This window comes from Nomascus leucogenys, chromosome 21, assembly GCF_006542625.1.
Source record: "Nomascus leucogenys isolate Asia chromosome 21, Asia_NLE_v1, whole genome shotgun sequence".
Taxonomy (NCBI): Eukaryota; Metazoa; Chordata; class Mammalia; order Primates; family Hylobatidae; genus Nomascus; species Nomascus leucogenys.
In genome coordinates, this window is record NC_044401.1 from 30,825,151 (window position 1) to 30,834,610 (window position 9,460).

Sequence of the window (9,460 nt, forward strand, 5' to 3'; positions counted from 1 at the left end):
GCAGCTCCCTCACACCTGTTTTATAAGGGAGCTAATCTCATTCGTGAGGGCTCCACCCTCATGACTTAATCACATCCTAAAGGTCCCACCTCTAAAAACTATCACATTAGTGATTAAGTTTCAACATATAAATTTTGGGGGGGTACATTCACACCATAGCACATGATAATCATTCAAAAGGTGTTAGCTGTCTGTATTGTTGTTCCCAGCTCTCTTACCTTTTTATGCTTTCTCAAGTAATCTCTTCATGTTGAAATTCTCTCCTCTGTAGTAGAGAAAACATAAATTGAAGATTTAGGCTTTCTGATGCTGATCTTGGTTACCTTCACCCTATCAGCCACCACCTCCCCAAATTAGCCCATTTCTTTCTCCTTAATAAAAAAATGGTTTTATTCTCAGCAAACTAACACAGGATCAAGAAACCAAACACCGCATATTCTCACTCATAAATGGGCGTTGAGCAGTGAGAACAAATGGACACAGGGAGGGGAACATCACATGCTGGGGCCTGTCAGGAGGTGGGGGGCAAGGTGAGGGAGAGTATTAGGACAAATACCTAATGCATGTGGGGCTTAAAACCTACATGACAGGTTGATGGGTGCAGCAAACCACCATGGCACATGAAGACCTATGTAACAAACCTGCACGTTCTGCACATGTATCCCAGAACTTAAAGTAAAATAAACAAATAAACAATAAGATAATGGTTTTCTTGTTCTTAAGTCTATTATTTGTATAGGAATTGACTTGTTATAGAAATATGTGTCTAACATTGGTATTGGAAGGATTCAGTGCAGATTTGTTTCTGTCTTTTCTCCTCAGCTTCAATTTTAAACTCCTTAGGTTCAGAGAGAATGTCTTGTCAGGCACTTCAATAATTTTCCTACTAGAATATAAATGTATTTAATAGAAACTTAATATGCAATAGTATTTTCATATTATCCATGTTTCAATGTTTTAACGCCAAATGACAAATATATATGTATACATTTGGTACATTTTTGTTGATTTGACACATTTAACTTCAAGTCTCTATACATATGAAAGCAGCTAACATTATCTATCTCCATGAACAGTAGAGATCTAGAGAACCTAAATCAAAGTCAATAAATAATTCTGTATGTATGTAAGGATTTAGCATAAACATCAATTCATTTGTTTCATGTTTCACATAGATTCAAATTTGAGCATACTTTAAGCTGTTTTGCTGTTTCACTAACTACACTGTATTCCGCTTTATATTTAATAATGCTACAGTGACTATCATGATGCTACATGATTATCATAAACAAAATTAAGAATAAAACATTAACCTATATAACATTGAAAAATTTTTTAGAGATATGTAGAAGCTTAGGACAGAGAGAATCATCATTTTTCAAGTCTAAAAATATCTCATTTCTTACAAGTGAGTTCGTCTATTCAGGCTGTTATAGCAAAATACCTTAGACTGGGTAATTTATAAACAGATTTATTGTTCACAGTTCTGGAGGTTGGGAAGTCCAAAATAAAGGTTCCAGCTGGTCCCACGTCTGGTGAGGGACTGTTTTTCATAGATATCACCTTCTGCGTGTCCTCACATGGCTAGAGGAATGAACAAGTGTATTAGTTCATTTTCATGTGCTAATAAAGACATAACTGGGTAATTTATAAAGAAAAGAGAACTCACAGTTCCACGTGGCTGGGGAGGCCTCATAATCATGACCAAAAGCAAGGAGGAGCAAAGTCACGTCTTACATGGTGGCATGCAAGACTGTGTGTGCAGGGGAAATTCCCTTTATAAAACCATCAGATCTTGTGAGACTTATTCACTATCATGAGAACAGCAGGGGAAAGACCCGCCCCTATTATTCAATTACCTCCCACCAGCTCCCTCTCACAACGTGGGAATTATGGGAACTGCAATTCAAGATGAGATTTGGGTGAGGACACAGCCAAACCATATCAATAAGCTTCCTCATACCTCTTTTGTAAGGGCAGTAATTCTATTAATAAGAGTGGAGCCTTTATTATCTAAACACCTCCAAAAGCTCCACCTCTTAATACTAGCACAATATGAATTATGTTTCAACATTTAAATTTTGGGAGAACACAAACATTCAGCCCATGATAAGAGGTAAGCAATCAATACAGAAATAAAATGGCTTCCCCAAGTTATATAGTTAGTAAGGTGTTCAGCCAGAATATGTGAAGACAGACTCTTTGAGTGTTCAGACCCTGTAACCAGCAATGTAAGCTGTTTGTCAGTTTTCTTGAGATGGTATCCAGGTAGGTTGTATGTGCTCAGGGGCAGGACAGTGAAGAGTGTTGACCTGTCTAAGGTTGTTACTTTCCACACTTACTCACAGAGGAAGGTCTGGTTTCAGGAGAGGGTTAACTAGAAGGAAATTCTGTTATATCTTCCCTTCCTGTCTTCATTCCCTTCTCTCAACTTACCCAAATTCAGAGCAAGTAAGCAGCACTTATTCTAGCTGACTAAATGACAACAATCAACAAATTAAACACATGTATAATTTTTGTATATTTCATACCAAATAATGCATGGAACATTATTTTCATGTTTCAGTATGTAAGCCTTAAAATTTGGAATGTTTTTCAAAATTTTTCATAATTTTTACATTTATACTTTAATAGCTCCAGAAATTCAGCACATTTCCCTCTTCGTCAAATCTTGCTTTTAAAACTACGTGCCATAAAGAATGGGTGAGACTATTCAGAGACTTAGTCAATGGAAAGCTAAATGAGTACCCTAAATGCTTATGGCTGCACATCGCTGGTTTTATAGTCTAAAAGACTTCATGTGTTATTTGGAATATGTAACAACATGATCCTTCTTGAAAAATAAACTAAACTTTGCCCTGAATTCCTCACAGTGTTAATAGGAGTTGCACGACTAAATCAAAACAGAATTTGTGCCCCCTGGCACAACACAGCATATGTATATATTTGCTCTTCAATTCAATAAGGACTCTAGAGTGCAGAGCTACTCCCATAGAAAATAGAAATAAACTTAAGTATGGGAGTAATGGATTTCGTTCTTCAATAAAATAAAATAAAACTGTAATAGCTATCCCACTTTGTCTTTTAAATGAATAGGAATTAAGAGAGGTGCTGGCTGGATGTTTATTACTAAGTATGAATAATTTACTAAAACAATGGCATTGAATTTTCTATACAAATGAGGTGGCCTTTTTATAATCACCATTTCAAGCTACATTTATGTGGTCTTCTACGCATTTTTTAATTTAGTCATCTAACAAATCCTTATAGAGCACCTACTACATGAAATGTGTAGTGCTAGAGAGATTCCTCACTCTGAGGAATCTATGAATGAGCTATACATGAATCTGTTCTAAAGAAGTTAAAAGTCCAAAGAAATTAAAAAGTCTACATCAAGAATTAAATTACAAGACACCATAGATAGCTATACAACTTGGAGTCACTAACAAAATTACATAAATGATTGAATTTCTGAGTGCAAATTTTGTTTAGAAATATTGTCAATAATTGGGCTATAGTTAATGTATTATATTTAAAAATATATCCCAATTAAAAAAATACCTTCACTTAAATTTGTTTCTCCTATATACAAGAAGTAGTTCAGAAGCTCAAACATGCCTAAGATCAGATGAAAAACTGAAACAATTTTAAAAATAATTTTAGATATTTTTATGTCTGGAAATATTAGAATATCTAAAATGTATAACCATGAATTTATTGATAGACACAACACAACAGTAATGATAAGTAATATCTGAATGGATATAGTGTTCAGACTCTGGAAGAATATTGTATCATATTTTCAAGAGTTTAATATGAAAATTGTTTATCCTTACTTGCAGTTTCTAATTTATTTGTGAGAATTACAATTTTGGCTACTAACCACCATTTTAAAAGAATGCAATAAAAAGTTAGAATTTGAATATTACTTTTATATTGTAAAATGTTTAGGCAATTATTCATAAACAAAGACCTATGCATTCAGTGTGTTGGAATTTTGTGAATAATATGTATTTATACCTGTGGTGGGATGGCTCTTTACCTGAGACTAACTTTTAAGAGTTCTTTGTGATAATGCAATGTATAATCATATTTAGTGTTGACCTATTCTATACATTGCATAAAGAGTTATAAAGAAGTATTAAGACAGGGTCTTTACCAAAATAAGGAGAATCTATTTTGGATGGTGACTGATATGGTTTGGCTGTGTCCTCACCCAAATCTCATCTTGAATTGTAGCTCCCACAATTCCCATGTGTTGTGGGAGGGAGCTGGTGGGAGGTAATTGAATCATGGGGGTGAGTCTTTCCCATGCTGTTCTCCTGATAGTGAATAAGTCTCTCGAGATCTGATGGTTTTAAAAAGGGGAGTTTCCCTGCACAAGCTCTCTGTCTTTGCCTGAAGCCATTCATGTAAGATGTGACTTGCTCCTCCTAGCCTTCTACCATGATTGTGAGGCCTCCCCAGCCATGTGGAACTGTTAAGTCCATTAAACCTCTTTTTCTTCCCAGTCTCAGGTATATCTTCATCAGCAGCATGAAAACAGACTAATACACTGGCAACTAATCACACAGGCAAAGTACCTTGTATTAAGAGGATTAACTTTGTACTTCAGAATAACAAGTTGAATTATCATGTCAAAACAGACTTTATGAATTACAACAGTTATTATGTCAACATCTGCTTCATCTGGAGGTGTGGAGAGTCTTAAGAACAATTTTGACTTTAGGTGGGACAGGATATCGATTTATAAGAGAGATTGTTCAGACATTGTTTCTCCCAACTCTCTTGGATGTTGTGCCTCAGTTGGGGACAGAAGGATGCTGTATTAGTTTCCTATTGCTGCTCTACTAGATTTTTGCAAATTTAGTGGCTTAAAAGTCCCAAATATATCATTTTATGGTTATGAAAGCCAGAAGTATGAAATGGGTCTCATTGAGCTAAAATCAATGTTTCATCAGGGCTGCACTCCTTCTGGAAGTTCTGGAGAGAATCTGTTTCCTGCCTTTTCTAGCAACCAGAAGCTGATGACATTCTTTAGCTATTTGCCCCTTTCTCATCTTCAATGGCAGCAGCCTATCATCTTCAGATCTCTCTCTGACTCTGACTCTCTTGCCCTTCCTTCCTCCACATTTAAGGACTCTTGGATTACATTGGACCCACTCAAATATTATCTGATATTTTCCTTATTTTAAAGTCAGCAGATTAGCAACCTTGACTCCATCAGTAATCTTAATTCCACCTTGCCATGTAGCATGATATATTTACAGGTTCCAGGGATTAGAATGTGGACATATTTGAGGGACAACATTCTGCCTACCATAGATAAGACTAAGTTTTTAAATACAGTATATATTCATTGGTCCTATGTGATATTCTTTGGGCTATTCCAGTTGCAGATTGCTTTCTCAATGGTACCTAACATCTTCCATATGTTTATTAAGGTCACTGTTGACATTACTGACATGAATATGCTGTCCTTTGCTACCATTGTGCATTATGATTAGACATGTTCAAAATATTGACCTAATTGGCTTTCATTTGGCAGAAGTACTCCTGATGTTTTCTCAGATCAACCCTAGAAGATTTCTAGGAAAGATGAATTGTACAAATCCTGACATGACATTTTTCATTGGAACAGACTTGGTTTAATGCTTTATTCCAAGGCCTGCTTTATGGATACGTAAAGCCACTTTAGTATTTAATGGAAGTTTTCTTTATTTGTTAATATTATCATTTTGGGGTTTTTAGAGATGGTATCTCCTCCTGTGTGCAGCAATCATAATTCACTTCAACCTCCAGCTCCCGGGCTCAAGCAGTCCTCTCTCCTTAGCTTCCCAAGTAGCTGGTACTACAGGTGTACACCACTAAGCTCAGCTAAATTTGTTTTTTGATTTTTTGTTTGTTAAACAAACAAAAATATGATAAGAAGATATATGAATACAAACATATATGGATAATCTTAGTCATATTAGTAATATCTGTCATTACAAGTGAGGGCAGGTTCTTTTTTCTATATTTTGCACATAACAAACGTTTGTTTGATTTTTAAGAGACAGGGTCTCACTATGTTGTCCAGGCTGTTCTCAGACTCCCGGCCTCAAGCAGTCCCCTCACTGCAGCCTCCCAAAGTGTCGAGATTACAGGCTTGAGCCACCACATCCAGCCTAAAAATTTTGCTTAATTGACATTTAATTTGGGGCTAAAGCTGCATTCATGGTATTAACCATCAGCACATTTTAAATGTTTCAATAACTGACTGCCTTTTTCTTTTATCCTCCACGTGTCTGGCACCTAAGGATCCAATACATATTTTTTTGTTTTGTTTTGTTTTGTTTTGTTTTTTGAGATGCAGTCTTGCTCTGTTGCCCAGGCTGGAGTGCAGTGGTGCGATCTTGGCTAACCACAACCTCTGCCTCCTGGGATTAAGTGATTCTCCTGCCTCAGCCTCCCTAGTAGCTGGGACTACAGGCACGCACCACCATGTCTGGATAATTTTTTTATTATGATTTTTAATAGAGATGGGATTTCACCACGTTGGCCGGGATGGACTTGATATCCTGACCTCAGGTGAGCCACTGCACCCAGCCACATATTTGTTATATTAAGTTAAAAAAAATTCAATCTACGTTAAGTTTATGATTCAAATACATTTGGGCTGAGCACAGTGGCTCACGCCTGTAATCCCAGCCCTTTGGGAGGTCGAGGCAGGCAGATCACGTGAGGTCAGGAGTTGGAGACCAGCCTGGCCGACGTGATGAAACCCCGTCTCTACTAAAAACACAAAAATTATCCCCACATGGTGGAGCACGCCTGTAGTCCCCCACTTACTCGGGAGTCTGAGGCAGGAAAACCGCCTGAACCCAGGAGGCGGAGGTTTCACTGAGCTGAGACCATGTCATTGCACTCCAGCCTGTGTGATAGACTCTGTCTCAAACAAAATAAAAAATATAGATGTAATTAAGACACTCAATAATTTAGTTGAAATACCCATACAAATAACTTTAAAAATACATTTTAAAAATGCATATTTGAGAAATGCCATTCAATTTTTATTGTAAAAAAGATGAACTAGGCAGAACTAGATCAACATTTTCAATAATTGTACAGTATCATTCATTTATTCATTTGTCATTCATTTATTCATTTGTTCATTTATGTATGCTAAAATTTTAGAGGTTAAAGGGACCTTAGAGGTCATCTATTATAAGGACTTCATTTAACAAATAGGTGTATCAGGACACATAACCAAGTATTGCCATACCTCACAGAATTGCACACCTGTTTTTCAGCAGAAGTTCTACAACTAGGAACCCGCAAGATCCAGCTTTCAACTCAATGCTTGTCCGGTACTGTAGATCTGTCTTAATAAAGCAGCAGAAAATAAAGAAGAGGAGAGAAGATCTAGAAGGCGAGCTCTCAGCAATCTGTACAAATTGTTGATACATTCAGACATTTTGGCATATAAAGAAATAACAGGATGTTTCTACCACCTTTAGTGCCCAGGGTATAATTTATGTAGTTTACTGAGGCTGATTGTATAAACATCAGAGGCCAGCTTCTTGGGAAAACTTCTCATTCTGTTAGATACATTTGGGCTAAGAACTTTTTTTTCCCTAGTAAATGTTTTCTGTCATTCAATGTGGAGATTTAGAAACACACTCAGTAACATTCATATAAAAACAGTATGATTTTAATGTAAACAGAAAATTATTTTAGGACTGAAGCAAAATTGGGCTAAGATGAGATCAATCTCTGATAAAACATAAGCAGAAATGGGATTGGGATCATGAAGATTACATTTAAAGTAAGGAAGGCAATTCCCATGGACAAGTCCTGATGTGAACATGTCATCATACAATTTCTAAGCCATGAAAAACAGTTTTTAGTTCTCACAGTTCTCTCAAACCCAGTCTGAAGTTATCCTGGTTAGTGTGAAGGGGTAGGGATTGGGAGAAAGTACTAGCATTTCTGTGGGATACATTCTTCATTGCAGAAGCAGAAAAGCCTAAAAATAAAAAGACATTTCAACTCAATTAAAATTGTAGAGACATTCAGTATCTCTGAGGATATAATTTTAAATTGAAAAATAAATCAGAACAGGTTTTATGTAAAAGAATGCCTGATGACTAGGAAGACTTTTCCAAAATAGAATCAGAAATACTGGTCAGATAAGAAGATACATGAGTACAAACATGTATGGATAATCTTAGTCATGTTAGTAATATCCGACATTACAAGGGAGGACAGGTTCTTTTTCTACATTTTGCACATAACCCATTATGTAGAAGAGCAGATCTAAGCCCAAGGTTGTGTTGTCAAGGGAGGCTGGGGACTCTCTCCTTGGGGGTCATAAATACAGTTTTCCATCTGCCTGAAACTGTTTAGGTGAAACATGCCTGAAGTCAGGGGCTGGATCAGATGATCTCTGGGGGTCTCTTCCAGCCTTTTGAGTCTTTGAGAGAAATTCCTAATCAGCATGTTAATGAGTACTTTAAATTTGTATTCTGATTTTCTTGAAGATAATTACCAGAAATACTAAATAGGGAACAGCATTTCTACATGCCCGTTTAAAAGAAGAAAAATAAGAAAGAAAAAGAAATGGTTTCTGCTTACAAAGAAAAAAAGATGTGACCCACTTGATATTACAAAAAGCAATTACCTGGAAGGTAGTATGGTTCAGTGGTCTTGGAAACGTCTGAGAAAGTCCAAGGCTACTGGATCTGTTCCCTGGTCTTATGATGTCTTGCTGTGTGACCCAGGGCAAGTCACTTGACTTAGTTTCCTCATCTGAAAACACAAGAGTCTGCGAGTTGTGCTTGGTTACCTGACTAATATCAAGGTACAGGAATTGAATGAAGAATGGAATTTCATTTTGGGTTTCATCACTGCTGCAGAGATGACAGATGGGAATCATATGAATTAGGTTAGCCCCTGCGCTTCATTAACTGATAGAAAGAAAGAACAACGCGGATGGCAAACTAAACTTTGAAAATCCATTAAGAAATCTTAATTTTAAAGGATAAATGTTGCAAAGATTTATTTTGCTCTGCATTATAGTAAATTAATTGATATATTATCCTATGTATTCAGTTAACTGAGTTACTACAAAATTGGCCCTAGAAGAAAAGGAATTGGTAAAATACATACTCAGGCCAATACCTTTTCTTCCTGTACTTAGGTTTTTGGAAAAATACCTTCTTATTAATATTGATATATAGCTGTTTTATAAAAAGGAACAAAAGTATATCAGTCCAAATTATTTTTCTTCGTCTGTCCTTTCTTTACCAGTAGTCAAATATGTTTAATTTGAATTTTCATGTTTCTTGGCATAAGATGTGATTTACTCTGAATGATTAAGCTGACAGGTTTCCAAACCTTGCACGTAGGGTTAAGCATTTAACCTGAAAACAGAAACATTTTCTAACAATATTTAATTACCAAAATTTTCATATGATTT

General features: G+C 36.1%; 1 long non-coding RNA gene across 1 annotated transcript; it reads right to left on the minus strand.

The window, feature by feature from the left end:
• Positions 1-225: 225 nt before the first annotated feature.
• LOC115832114 lies at positions 226-8,805 on the minus strand. Its single transcript, XR_004027558.1, has 3 exons — positions 8,663-8,805; positions 7,282-7,360; positions 226-265 (listed from the first exon to the last, which is right to left on the minus strand). It is a non-coding gene; the product is annotated as an uncharacterized LOC115832114 (long non-coding RNA).
• Positions 8,806-9,460: the final 655 nt, after the last annotated feature.